Source organism: Macrotis lagotis, chromosome X (genome assembly GCF_037893015.1).
Source record: "Macrotis lagotis isolate mMagLag1 chromosome X, bilby.v1.9.chrom.fasta, whole genome shotgun sequence".
Taxonomy (NCBI): Eukaryota; Metazoa; Chordata; class Mammalia; order Peramelemorphia; family Peramelidae; genus Macrotis; species Macrotis lagotis.
The window spans coordinates 100049586-100064777 of record NC_133666.1 but is presented as its reverse complement, the minus strand read 5'-3'; the positions used below and the strand labels follow the sequence as shown (position 1 = coordinate 100064777).

The 15192-nt window shown below is 46.0% G+C and overlaps 1 pseudogene; it reads left to right on the top strand.

The window, feature by feature from the left end:
* Positions 1–1176: 1176 nt before the first annotated feature.
* On the top strand, positions 1177–10180 carry LOC141499323 (decapping and exoribonuclease protein-like; annotated as a pseudogene).
* Positions 10181–15192: the final 5012 nt, after the last annotated feature.

The following is a 15192-nucleotide window of genomic DNA, read 5'->3' as shown; positions in this document are numbered from 1 at the left end:
TCCCATTATAAAGCTTTGAATGATCACTAAGTGTGTGTGCCTCTTTGTGCTAAATTCTTTTTTTAATTTATTTTTATTAAAGATATTGAGTTTTACAATTTTCCCCCCAATCTTGCTTCCCTCCCCCCACGCCCCCACGGAAAGCACTCTGTCAGTCTTTACTTTGCTTCCATGTTGTACCTTGATCCAAATTGGGTTTGATGAAAGAGAAATCATATCCTTAAAGAAGAGAAGAGAAGTCTAAGAGGTAACAAGATCAGACAATAAGATATCTGTTTTTTTTTCTAAATTAAAGGGAATAGGCCTTGAACTTTGTTCAAACTCCACAGCTCCTTATCTGGATACAGATGGCACTCTCCTTTGCAGACAGCCCAAAATTGTTCCCGATTGTTGCACTGATTGAATGAGCAAGTCCTTCAAATTTGAACATCACTCCCATGTTGCTGTTAGGGTGTACAGTGTTTTTCTGGTTCTACTCATCTCACTCAGCATCAGTTCATGCAAATCCCTCCAGGCTTCCCTGAAATCCTGTCCCTCCTGGTTTCTAATAGAACAATAGTGTTCCATGACATACATATACCAGAGTTGCTAAGCCATTCCCCAATTGAAGGACATTTACTTGATTTCCAATTCTTTGCCACCACAAACAGGGCTGCTATAAATATTTCTATACAAGTAATGGTTATACCCTTTTTCATCATCTCTTCAAGGTATAGACCCAGTAGTGGTATTGCTAGGTCAAAGGGTATGCATATTTTTGTTGCCCTTTGGGCATAGTTCCAAATAGCTCTCCAGAAGGGTTGGATGAGTTCACAGCTCCACTAACAGTGTAATAGTGTCCCAGATTTTCCACAACCCTTCTGACAATGATCATTATAATTCCGGGTCATATTGGCCAATCTGAGAGGTATGAGGTGGTACCTCAGAGAAGCTTTAATTTGCATTTCTCTAATAATGATTTAGAGCATTTTTTTCATATGGCTATGGATTGCTTCAATCTCTCCTCATCTGTAAATTGCCTTTGCATATCCTTTGACCATTTGTCAACTGGGGAAATGGCTTTTTGTTTTAAAAATATGACTCAGCCTTGCATCCCGGCCCAGAGCAGAAATGTGGCCTCACCAGGACCCTCAAACCTAGAGAGGAGCTCGGGGAGGTGGCGGGAGAGCACAGGAGCCTATGGAAGCCCAGGGTACCAAGCGAGGAACCGAGGAAATGAGAGATGGGGCCACAGGGGGCACCCCCAAATGAGCCCACCCGGCCCCTTCGCTGCCCACCGATGCCTCCCTCTACGTGGGCCCCTTCCCCTTCTATCACCGCCCCTCTGAGTTGGGCTGCTTCTCCCTGGACGCAGAGCGCCGCTACCATGGGGACTCCCGGGTGCTGCAGTACTTTGCCCCTCCCCCAGCCCACGGCTCTGCCCCCAACTTCGAACTCTGAGAGGGCTACCCCGAGCACTACAGGCCCCGGGACAAGGAGACCCAGGAAGGGCTGGACCACCTGCTTCACTGGCTCTTGGAGCACCGAGGCCGGCTAGAGAGGGGTCCAGGCTGGTTGGCAGGAGCTATGGTGACATGGCGAGGGCATTTAACAAAGCTTTTGACAACACCTTATGAGCTTCGGGAAGGTTGGCAGCTTGCAGCATCAAGGCTACAGAGTACCCTTTACCTGAGTGAAGTGGAAACCCCTGCTGCTAGGGCACAAAGACTTGCTCGTCCTCCACTCCTCTGGGAACTCCTGTACATGGGGTATAAGTTTGAACAGTACATGTGTGCAGTCACACCTGGGAGCTCTCCTGACCCTTCTAGAGAGATCAACACTAATGTGGCATTCTACTCAGTGTTACGAAGTCGATTAGGAACCCAAACCCTTCTCTTTTCTGGGGAGGAGGACTGCACAGACCCTAAAGCCCCATCCACACAACCACCTGCTTGCTATGTAGAACTCAAGACTTCAAAAGAAATGCATAGCCCTGGACAGTGGAAAAGTTTTTACAGACAAAAGCTTTTGAAGTGGTGGGCTCAGTCATTTCTGCCTGGGGTTCCATGCATGGCTGCTGGCTTCTGAGACCATGAAGGTTCAGTCCAATCACTCAGAACCTTTCCCACCATGGAGATGTTTGAGCTCAACAGGGCTGATCGAGAAGGCTGGAATCCATCTGTGTGTATGAACTTCTGTGCTGCTTTCCTCAGCTTTGCCCAAAGTACAGTCACTCAACATGACCCAAGACTTATTCACCTCTTCTCCTGGGAGCCAGGTGTGTCGGGGGTCAGTCCTAGACGCCTGAGCGGATAGGGACCTCCCCGGGAGTGAGGTTGGCCCAATCCTAGAGTGACACGGTCCTCTTGAAGGAGCCGTGGCCTTCCGGGATTGGGCTATGTCACTTGCTCCTATCGGGTGGCAGGTCTCGCCCTCGGGGTGGGTTAGGATGACAGCCCAGAACTGACTCCCTATATAAACCAATGCCCTGAGCTATTCGGGGGATTCCTCCGCACCTAATAAAGCATATGCCTCCTGAAGCAGTGTCCGTCTGAGTCCCTCCTCGCTGATCCCCCGGGAGGGAGAATCCGGGGACGCCCGAAGCAGTTGCCCGCTGAGAAGCTCACTTGGGGTCCGGGCAGAAGAGATCCGGACAACTGGCGCCCGAACAGGGACGACCGGAGACCCCGCCAAGTGAGGTAAGCCCGCCCAGCTAAGGGCGGAAGAGACGGACACCCTAGGTTTACGGGGCACCTAGAGGTAGGAAACATGGGCAAAGGAATGTCAAAACATTTGCAGCCGGAGGATACGGGAGTATTAGCATGTCAAGTACATGCACTAGTGAGGACCCATGGTATTAGGGTTCATGTTAAGGATTGCCGAGAGTGGGTGGGAAAGATCTTGGAAGTTTCCCCTTGGGTCTCCCATACAGGGATTGACCCGCAAAGATGGAGGGTGGTGGGTACTCAGATGGCCTCCTATAACAAGGAGAGACCCGGTGTCCTTAAGGACACCGACTTTGTGATCTATTCCGTGGTGGCGGCGGCCCTTGATCCCCAGCCGCCACCGGGAGCCGTCCCTGAGGAAACTCAGACAGGCGCCTCGTTAGTAGGGGAGTCTGAGTGGCCACCACCCCCAGATGAGAAGACCAGGACAGATGAGACTTGGAGCCCTGTAGGGCCAGCTCCCAAGTATCCTTGGGAAGAACTTTCCCGGTTGAGGCTTGAAGATGCTGCCGCAAATCGGCCGCTTTCCTTGGCACAAACCGAAAGTAACGGCGGAAAGCCGTGGGGTACACAGATGGGATATCAGGCAGCTTGTGGTTGCAGTGAACAGCAGCAGAAACAGACATCAGCAACAGGGAGAGAAAGCCCGGGGCCGACCACTCTCCGTCAGGGTCCCCGCCGGACTCGACTTCAGCAGGCCATCCACAAGGCTTTAGAGGAGGGAGAAGATGTGGACGAGGAGGACTTAGATTATCTTGCCTCCTCGGCTGCCGCCTTCCCAGTATTTGTGCAAGTAGAAAATGGCCAACAGGTCAGGGTCCATCGTCCAGTGCCTTATAAGTTTGTTAAAGATGTGAGAGAGGCAGTTAGAAACTATGGGCCCGGATCGGCTTATGTAAAAAGACTCTTGAGCTCCTCCGTTCAAATCGCTGCCTGGCTCCCTTCAGATTGGGATGAAACTATGCAAGCGGTGCTAGAACCAGCTCATTACACTGCCTGGTCCGCGTACTGGCGGAGAGAGGCTAGGCAGCAGGCAGACCTTATTGATGCCAATAACTCTGATGTTATTACCAACCAAATTACCGGGTATAGTGACTACTCCACGGTAGATGCACAATTACAATTGGCCGAGCCGGTCATCAGGGCAGTCCAATTGTCCGCCCTGAACGCCTTACAAAAGCTGGCCAAGGCAGCGGCTACACCGCTACAAGCAGCTGAAGCAAAGGCCCAGGGAGTCAGCTCTTGAGTTTATTAGCAGGGTGCAGAATACCGTGGAAGGAAAGTTCGGGACAGGGCAGGCATCCCAGCCCTTGATTATTCAACTAATAAAGGGAGGGTTCACACACTCCAAGGGCTTATTAGCCACTCTGCCTGCTGACCCCACAGTGGAAGAAATTATAGATAAGGCTCTAGATGAGTCCCCTCCCCAAGAGCCACTGCAGACTTCAATTAACCTCCTTGTCGAAGCTTTGCAAACCTCCACGAAGGCCCAAAAAGGGAAAGGAAAAGGAAATTGCTACCGTTGCAGCAAACCCGGTCATTTTCAATCTGAATGCCGTATTCCTCAGAAGAGTAATTTAAAATGCTTTGCATGTGGTAAACCTGGGCATATCGCAAAAAACTGCAGACAAAGGCACAGGAACCAGAATCAGGGAACCGGAGGGCAGCAGGGAAATGGGAAACGGGGCCGGGAATACGGGGGTCCGGCCCCGGGGACAGCTCAGTAAATCCCTCGACCACCATATCACTTCCGGGGGGAGAAGAGCTGGGTCCATGGACAACAACTACAATTAGGGTTCTCCATGGGGATTGCCACCGCCTAGTGATCGGGACGGCACACTCCCCACAAGTTATTGTCCATACTCAACTTCTAAGCCCAGGTCAAACAGCCATATCAGTCACAAACCCCCACCATTATCCTGTGAAATTAAATAAGGGTGAGCCTATTGCGCTTGCTATTTCTCTCCCCTGGATAGATAAAGACTGGAAAGAACCGGAGAGGCACGATACGTTCGTGGCCTGGACCCAGGCTGTTTCAGCCCGCCAGCCCACCTTAAAACTGTCAGTGGAGGGAAAGGAGATTGTAGGGCTGATTGACACAGGTGCTGACATCTCCGTCATTGCCATGAAGGATTGGCGGCCGCATTGGGAACTCTTGGAAAGTCCCCAAGATATCACTGGGGTTTCAGGGGAAACCCAAGCAAAAAAGTCCCGGAGATTCCTAAAGTGGAAAAATGATGAGGTCACAGGGGCTTTTCGGCCTCTGGTACTTCCCATTCCTATGTCTCTATGGGGAAGAGACATATTACAAGTCATGGGCGTGACCATCTCTACTGAATTGGCTTTAAACTGCTAGGGGTCACTGAAGGGCCGCAACCTATACCGTTGACGTGGCAGACCAACGCTCTGGTTTGGGTGGATCAGTGGCCCCTCACATTGGAAAAATTGCAGGCCCTTAAGGAAATAGTGCAAGGGCTCTTGGTAGCTGGACACATAGAGCCGTCCACCAGCCCATGGAATTCTCCAGTCTTCGTAATTAAAAAGAAAAGTGGAAAATGGAGAATGTTAATAGATTTAAGAAAAGTTAACGCCACACTGCAACCTATGGGAGCTACTCAGCCAGGACTGCCTTCCCCAGTATCGATTCCAAAGACATGGCCTTTAGCTGTAATAGATATAAAAGACTGCTTTTATAGCATTCCCCTTTGCCAAGTAGATAGGAAACACTTTGCATTTAGTGTTCCTTCTGTGAACTATCAGGAGCCCTCTCAGTGATATCAGTTTAAAGTCCTCCCCCAAGGAATGGCCAATAGCCCCACCGTATGCCAGATATATGTAGCCAGCATTTTAGAATCTACTAGACGTGAACACGCAGGAGCTATTATTATCCATTATATGGATGACATCTTGATAGCCGCACCACAACGTGACACTGTTAGTATGATTCTAAAGGAAGTTACTAAAGCTCTGGCGGTATATGGCTTACAGGTGGCCCCTGAGAAGATACAGACACAGGCCCCTTATAGCTATTTAGGGCATCAAGTGCACAGTGAACTGGTGAAGAAAATTCCCTCAATTGATATCAAACAAGTACACAACTTAAATGATTTCCAAAAGCTTATAGGTTCCATCCAATGGCTAAGGAATATAGTCCCTATCCCCAATGAATTAATGCAGCCACTATATGATATCCTTAAGGGTCCCTTGGAATTAACCTCTCCCCGACAGTGGTCCCCCAGAGCCCTGAAGGCAATTGCCCAGATACAAGAGTTGGCAACAACGTCAACCGTCAGCAGAGTGGATCCAGCAGCACCAATCTATGCCACTCTATTACAGCATCCCTCGTTAGGGAGAGCCGGGGTGGTCTTTCAGGTCGTAGGCCCCTTGCAATGGGTGCACCCCTCCAAGCCCACAAAAAGTGTACCCAATAGAATTGAGGAAGATGCCCTCCTCCTCTTAAAAACGGCCGAGGCCGCCGTTACCATCACTGGCAAGCTTCCAGTGCTGTTGCTTCAGGAGGATCCACGTGTCCTTAATCAATTGGCTCAGAATTCCGAGGGGTGGGCCTCGCTATTGACCACCTACTCTACCTCTCAAGGCCACCCTCCACCATCATTACAGGGATGGCTGCAACTCCCATTAAAATACCCTTCAAACCCAGTGGTCTCACAGCCTGTGCAAGGGGCGAATGTCTTCACGGATGCTACCAAACACCATAAGGCCTCCATTTATATCCCCGACAAACAGATTCTCAAGGTCTTGCAGACACCATATATGTCAGCCCAGAAAAATGAACTGCAGGCCATAGTAGTAGCTCTAGAAATGTGTGCACATGAGCCCATAAATTTGATTATAGATAGTTATTATTGTTATCTGATGCTACAGCACTTAGCCCTTGCGGACCTCACTGTTTCTAACTCTGCAGTAGTAGAATTGTTAAAACAAGCACAACAAGCGCTTCTAAGCCGCTCAGAACCTCTTTATGTATTACATGTTAGGTCCCATATGTCCACCTCCGGCCCTATTTATTCCGGAAACGCGGTGGCAGATTCGGCCCTCAGTAATCCTGATATCAAAAGTGACATTATTATGTATGCAGATCCCTCTACAGTTCACGGCACCTTTCATCTGCCAGCTAAGACACTCGCCTGACTCTATGGAATTCCTAAGGAAGAGGCCTGCCGCATTGTTCGTCAATGCAGGGGATGTGTACCATTCCGGCCGGCCCCTAGCGGACAGGCCATCAATCCGCGAGGTCTGGCACCTAATCAAATCTGGCAGATGGATGTCACACACTTTCAAGCTAGCTTAATCCATGTTACTGTAGATACATTTTCCAATTTCATCATGGCCACCTTACAACCGGGTGAAGCGACACGACATGTTATCGCTCATTGCCTTCACTGTTTTGCTAGCCAAGGGGTGCCTCAAGTTTTAAAAACTGATAATGGCCCTGCTTATGCATCCAAAGCTTTCGCGCGGTTTTGCGATCAATTTGGCATTAGACATATCACTGGCATCCCTCACAATCCAACGGGTCAGGCCATTGTTGAACGAGCCAATCAATCCCTAAAGCGCACCCTCCAAAAACAAAAAGGGGGAGTGCGTGGTAGGCTCACCATGGCACAATTAGCAATGGCTGTATACACCAGGAATTATTTGATTGACAATGAACACGGCATCACCCCCGCCATGAAACAATTGCTAAAGAAGGTGGAGTCTCCTCCCCTATCTACTGACCAACAAAAATTGGCTACGAAAAAACCAGCCACAGTATGGTGGAAAGATGAGGAGGGCCATTGGTATGGCCCCAGCCAGGTAGTAGTATGGGGAAAGGGATTTTTATGTGTCCGAGCAGGTGAAAGGACACGCTGGGTGCCCATCCGGTGGACCAGGACATGTGAGGATTCCACCACCAAGGAGAAGACGCCACCGACAGAAGAAGAGGAAACGATATAACCGGACTCAAAGGACACAAAGGATGGATAAGTGGTTGTGTTTTTTAGGGCTGCTAGGCAGCCTCCAGGTCATGGCTGGGCACCCCATTCCCCATCTCCGAGTGACTAATGCTAGTGCTGTTGGCCATTATGCTTATTGGACAGTTGTCCCGGGGTTTCCCATGGCTCTTCTGGCAACTTGGTCAAGAGATGCTATAGAGTTGAAAATGAGCAGCTCTGCTCAATTGGTGTTGGGAGGAGATAAGGAAGGGGTCCCCGAGAAAACCCATAGGCTAAATAAAACCATGACCTGGCGGACCAAGCATCTTCCCATTTGCCTTACTAAAGGCCCACATGACTTATGTGCCCAAGTAAAGAATGATACTATAAGAGAAATTCCCCATGGACCACACTCTTCCTTGGGTCATGGGGATTATCTACATTTCAACATGATCTTTCACAATGTGTCCCATAAGCACACCCAGGTCGGTCAAGCCTGGAACCACACATATCACTATGTTGTGGGAGGAGGCTGCAATAACACCAATACCACTTATAGCAACAAAACGGATGGCCCTTGTTCCTTGAAGGAAAGGCTAAATGCCACGGGCAGTTTCTCCTTTGGAGACGAGCTCCCTCACTCCCCCTTACCACCTTGCACCCCCTCACCAAATATGTTTGATATGGTTCAAGTGTGTTCCACAGGGCATGCCATAGGAGGACCACCGCTGAACAGAACGCAGGTGTATTTTATGGACGGATTCCCAGGACCTTATTTCGCTGCACCGGTGCCACACATCTTAGACAACAAGACCACTGGGGTACAGTTACACCTTTGGAAAGCCGCTGCTGCATTTGGGAATGTGACTCACACGACAGACAATAGCGAGCCATTGACTGATAATGCGACCTTGCGAGGGTGGTGGTGGGATTTGTTGTTTGGGGGCAAAGGGTATACTTGCTCTGAGGGAGAGGAAAGGGGACACTGTAATACGTTCACGTTGAAGACACAGACTGTTCGAGATACGGATATGTTCCTGATATGTCCCTCCGCTAACATCACCTGGGGATATAGACAATATGAGATACAATGTGCAAATGGGACATTAACCAACACCCTTAAACAGGACCAGATTGTTTCAGATGACACAAAGGTGTTCCTTATGCAAGTTCCCCCGGTTACCTTTCTCCCGGTAGATACTCCTGAGCCATTTGCAGACTCGGATTATCTTGTGGCCATCCTTAAACGACCAAAAAGAGCTGTGGAGGTATCCGCCCTGGACATTATAGGACTGGTTGTCTCTGTTATAGAGCAAATAGAGATTTCTGCTATGACCAATCAAATTCATATCCTGGCGGGGGACCTCCAGAATTTCATGCAGGCAACTGCACAGGCATGGACGCTTCAGCAACAAATAAATAGAGAAGTGGCTATAGAGCTGGGTGCGCTCACTTCAGCAGTACAAGCCTTGTCCACCCTGGTGAGGGTTGAGATGATTTTGGAGGGCCTGCCATGTCATCGCGCCCTCCAACGACCAGCCTGTATGACAGCACTAGTTAAAAATGCCAGTGAGCAGCTCGATTCGGCCATTAGGACACTAAATGAGCATCGCAACTTGGGTGAATATTTGGATAGGCTAGATCAGATTGTACGTGATATAAGGAATATCACTGATCAGTATGAGAAGGATATGGAAAAGGAACATGGATTGCTCCCTGATTGGATCAATAATGTGGATCTTGGGCAATGGTTACATAATTTGTTAATAGTTGGAGGCTTAATTGTTTTTGTCTTATCGATATGTTGTTTGTTGCCTTGCTTCATATCATTGTTGTTTAAAATATGGCGTTGGACTTTAGAACAACTAAAGGCAGACATACTGATGTTAAAACAAAAAGGGGGAGTTGTCGGGGGTCGGTCCTAGACGCCTGAGCGGATAGGGACCTGCCCGGGAGTGAGGTTGGCCCAATCCTAGAGTGACACAGTCCTCTTGAAGGAGCCGTGGCCTTCCGGGATTGGGCTATGTCACTTGCTCCTATCGGGTGGCAGGTCTCGCCCTCGGGGCAGGTTAGGATGACAGCCCGGAACTGACTCCCTATATAAACCAACACCCTGAGCTATTCGGGGGATTCCTCCACACCTAATAAAGCATATGCCTCCTGAAGCAGTGTCCGTCTGAGTCCCTCCTCGCTGATCCCCCGGGAGGGAGAATCCGGGGACGCCCGAAGCAGTTGCCCGCTGAGAAGCTCACTTGGGGTCCTGGCAGAAGAGATCTGGACAGCTGGCGCCCGAACAGGGCCCAAAGTACAGTCACTCAACATGACCCAAGACTTATTCACCTCTTCTCCTGGTAGCCAGGTGGTCCTGTTACTGTGTCTATTCATTACAATGCTCCCTATGCCTTTCTGCCTACGTGGAAGCTATGACCCAGGACTTCCCTTCACCTCCTAAGACATCCTGCCCAGGGGACTAATTTCTCCATGGGACTGCTCAAAAGGGGGCTGGTCCCTCCTTCCTATACACACAATAAAGGCATTTTTCACCAAAAAGAATTATGACTCAGTTCTCTATATATTTTAGAAATGAGTCCTTTGTCAGAATCATTACTTGTAAAGATTGTTTTCCAATTTACTACATTTTTTTGATCTTGGTTACAGTGGTTTTATCTGTGCAAAAGCTTTTTAATTTAATGTAATTGAAATCATCTAATTGGTTTTTGGTGATGTTCTCCAACTCTTCCTTAGTCATAAACTTCTCCCCTTTCCATAGATCTGACAGGTAAACTAGTCCTTGATCTTCTAATTTGCTTATAGTATTGTTTTTTTATGTCTAAATCCTGTAACCATTTGGATCTTATCTTGGTGAAGGGTGTGAGGTGTTGGTCTAATCTAAGTTTCTTCCATACTAAATTCCAATTATCCCAGCAGTTTTTTTCAAAGAGGGAGTTTTTATCCCAATGGCTGGACTCTTTGGGTTTATCAAACAGCAGATTACTATAATCATCTCCTGCTTTTACAACTAGTCTGTTCCACTGCCCTAAATTCTTAAATCACAAACAACCAGTCTGCAAAAAGGCCTTATTGGCCATATTAAGCATCTTCTGTCTTTTTATCAAATTATATTTTTCAGGATACTTGTAATAGAAGTCCCAGTTAAGACTGTTAACCAGATGGATGCATTTAGTATACACGGATATACTGAATTATAAAATAATAATATTGATATATAACTAAATATAAATAATATTGACACTAATATAACTATTTATAAATACCTGCATATGTGCCTTTGAATGAGAAGGAAGAAACTTATTGCCAAATGACCAATCTGAGTACAGTCAAACTACAAAATAACATGCACACTTTATAACATCTGGATGGCCAGAAAGTCCCACCTCTAATCACACTAAAGGCAACAGAGAATAAAGTGAATATTTCATTTTTTGCAAGATCATTTTAGTGACTTGCCCAAGGTCACACAGCTAGGTAATTAATAAGTGTCTGAGGCCACATTTGAACTCAGGTCCTCCTGTCTCCAGGGCCTATGCTCTGTCCACTGCACCACCCTAGGGCCCCTGGGTCACTCTTTTTCAATGAGGGTGAATGAGGATGCTATAGTGCTTAAGCGACTAAGAAACATACCATATCATTCTTGTTTCAAAATGCACTCTCTCTACAGAAAAAGATTTCCCCAGATGTCCTAGGCTAAAAAATTTATCTAGGAGATTGTGTGTACAGGAAAAACTGAAGTGAAGAACCTCTTCTACAGAAGTGAAATGGATCTGAAGAGGGACTTTTGATAATGCATATGATTATCAAAATGAAGGCAAAATACCCTAGGATTTATTACAATTGGGTGAAAAAGAAATCCCAAAGAAATATTTGTTTCTCCAGAAGCAGTGATTTGACTTTCAAGGAGCAATACAGACCATTCAATTGAAAAGGAGGGGGAGGGTCATCTAAAAGATGATTTGAGTTCCCTACCCTTTAGTTAGGATTAAATTGAAACTTAAAAGGAAAATACCACCCTGGACAACTTTAAAGAACTCATTTCTGTTCCATTCAAAAAAAAATCACTAAAGGATTACCACATGGCTACTTTTAGCATTTGAATTGAAATGCTATCAGTAAAAAGAAACTGCATCATAGCTGACATTGTAGTTCTGCAAATTATATATATATTTTGATGAGACTAAGCACCTCATGACACACTATAAATGTGCTTTTTAAAGTCACTGCTTAGCCAAAATGTATCTTTTATATAGTTTGGTGCCCCGCATTTCTATCTGGGATCACTGACTTGGAGCTTCATTAAGCTACACCCTTGGGTAAAAACTCTCTTCCCCTCACAAATCTATGTGTGCCATTTACCTCTGCCCCACAGATTACTAGCTGTGCTAAGTGTCAATGTACTGCCAATAAAAAAAAATGTTTTTTTATTAATTTAAGAGTACATCCCTTCCTTCTGTGACCAATGAACCAGGTCTAAGTTAATAAAGGAAAGTACCATTATATTAAGCATTTTCCAGGTTTAGGAATAAGACCCTTGGTAGCTGCTTCACTACCTTGATAAGCAAAGCATTGTAAATCAAAAAGTGAATGCAAGGGCTGTTGTTCTCAACTTAATGCTCCTACAACAAAGAACTCATCCTTTTTAGTCCATGAGTTGCTGACCAGGACATAGATTGGGTTAAGGAAAAGACTGAAATACTTTTCTTGCTCAAAATATGGCAAGAGCTACTAGGTAGACCCTTATAATGCTTAAGGGAGTGAGAAACGGGGGCTTTATAGAAGAAAGGCCTAGCTAGAGTAGGCTGTAGACACCATGGAAATGGGTGGAATACCACTGGAACTGTTCTCCTGAGGACATGTAACAGAAAAGGTCATGTCACTGGTCTCACATTCCCGGTCATAGAGTGATCCCCTTTATGTGCCTATAGGACAGTGGCTTATCTAATGACTCAGGGGTGATCCCTGAATGCCCACTTCCAAATTCAGGTCTTTTTTTCAAGGCAAATTATTATGTTTATTGTATTCATTTTGTAGTAGGAGCTGTGGGGTGGACAAGGGTTGGTCTGCACCTACATATCCACCCACCACCCTACCTTTCTAATCCTCAGTCCAAGGACAAGGATAGCACCACCATTTACTGTAACATTTATGTATTTCTTAACCATTTAACATGTATAAAACCATACTAATATCTTTATAAGATTATCTTTTTTTCTCCCTAAACTTTTTGGGATATATCAAGATGACCCTGATAGATAACAGTCTCTCCATTTTCATGCTTCTGAAATTAAATAACTTAACAAAAGTCTTGTTCTCTCCAAGATACCTTTGTTCCAAAACCCTCTGTTAACTCTTACATTAAGGGAGGCCTGAACTTAAGTAAGTTTGTATTAGATCAGCAATGCCTGGGACTAACCCAACTTCCAGGATGTTTTAACTTAGATCACCTCCCTTCTTAATCCCATTCCTCTTCATGGGCCACCAGTCATCCTGCAAAATGATTAACTGTTAGGCAGATCCATCAGCTACTCAACATATGTTCTTTATAAAACCTCCTTCCCTTTTCTAATAGGCAGGCATTCCAGTACTTAGGTGGTGTACAGTTTCTTACCTTCCGATCTTTTTGGCCCAAATAAAGACAAGATTTTTCCTAGACCAGGGGTGCAGTCTACAGGTCTTATAAACCATGCAATCTGGCACTGCCATAGTAATGGCAGGAAACATGCAAAATTCAATAAACCTAGGAGCTTTTTAGGGATGAATTAATTAAATGTTTGACCAAATAAAGCAGGCAAATGAAGTTACAAATATCCAAATGACCAGTGGAAGAAAAAAAGGTTCCCTATCCCTGTCAAAGGCCATATGTAAGGGGTTAATAGACAGAGTATGTGACCATGAGAAGTTCATGAGACCAGGTAAAACAGGAATGTCTGGTATCTGAAACATAAGTATGTTTAAGGTCAGCTTGTCACTGTCCATACCAGAGTGCTCTGAACTCAGGAAGGAGCTCTGGCCCTTCTCTCTGTTTGTTCTCTGCTTTTCATCCTTATCTTGTTTAATTTTTGACATATTCCAGGACACATACTTTTTGTGGCATGCCCATTCCTCTTTCTCAGTGCCTGGAGATGAGGAATGCTGATAACAGGGGCACTAGGCTTATATATACCCTTACTCAACTATGTGAGTTAGAGATGTAGCATCTGCCTGCAATAAACTCATTGCTTATCTCTCACTGGCTGACTTTCATTATAGAATATGCTGGTCACGTCCGGCTGCACCCCGAAGACTGATCAGAAGCCCAGGTAGGACCTGGCTGCCCAAATTGGGATGTTACAGATATGGCGCCCAAACAGGGACCACAGGTAAGGGCAGGAAAGTGAACCGGGACCTTGTTGGTGGGACAAGAAGATAGTGAAAATACCTCCGCTACTTGAGTAGGTGAGGAAGATGGGGAATACTGTTCCCATTGTTAAGCCAGAGGAAAGTGAGATCTGGGCTAGACAGTTGTATAAAGCCATTAAGAAACAAGGTATTACTATACAACTGAAAGATTTATGGACATTCATGGAAAAAATACAGGCTGTATCACCACAGGTCCAGAATATAGAAATAACAAAGGATAAATGGCAGGTAATAGGGGAACAGATGACAGCGTATGAACAAGAATGTCCTTCATACTTAGAAGAATTAGATTTTAGTATCTTTTCCATAGTAAAGAATGCCTTCAGTGACTCTGAGCGGCTGCGGAAAGTCAAAACGAAAGTAAAGCCGTGGCATTCGAAAAATGGGAAGATTGTTGGCTTCTACCTCCTCCTCCCCCTTTAACACCCTGTATTGTGATTTTAATGAGGTTTGGATTCATTCCTGTAAATGACACTCTGGCTGACATCAGTGAAAATGAAAGTATTATAATTACACAATACAAGGAATAGATTGCTTACAATAACATCCAATACAGCAAATAATACATAGAAGACAGAGGATTATTTATACTATGTATAAAAGTAGAAGAGAAAGATAAAGGAAAACATCACCAATTTGGGGGAGCACCAACTCTTAACAGTCCTTGGCTGGGGCAATCCCAATTCAATTCAACAGCCAGTTGAGTCCCAAACTGGAAAGAGAGAGAGAGAGAGAGAGAGAGAGAGAGAGAGAGAGAGAGAGAGAGAAACCCCAGGCAGAAGATATTCTCCATGGGTGGGATTCCCGTGAATGCTTGGAGCCTCAGGATATTTATTAGTGGAGAACAAAGAAGGTTTGTTGCCAATTCAGCTGAGAGGGATTCCCGAGTTCTTTGACAGAAATATAGGGAAATCTACAAGTTTTATGACTTTAGAGGAATGCTATAGGGGGCCACAAGGTTTAACTTTAATTAAAGTCAATACTGTAAGAACAGCCAGTTCTCCCCAGTACTATCTGTGTTCCAAGGAGTGGCTGGCTCCTGGAATCTTGGAATGCAGCCAAATCACCTATGGTATGTTGGGCGGGGGGGGGGGGAGTAAATTTATGAGGAGGGCACATCCTCATACAGGCTCTAG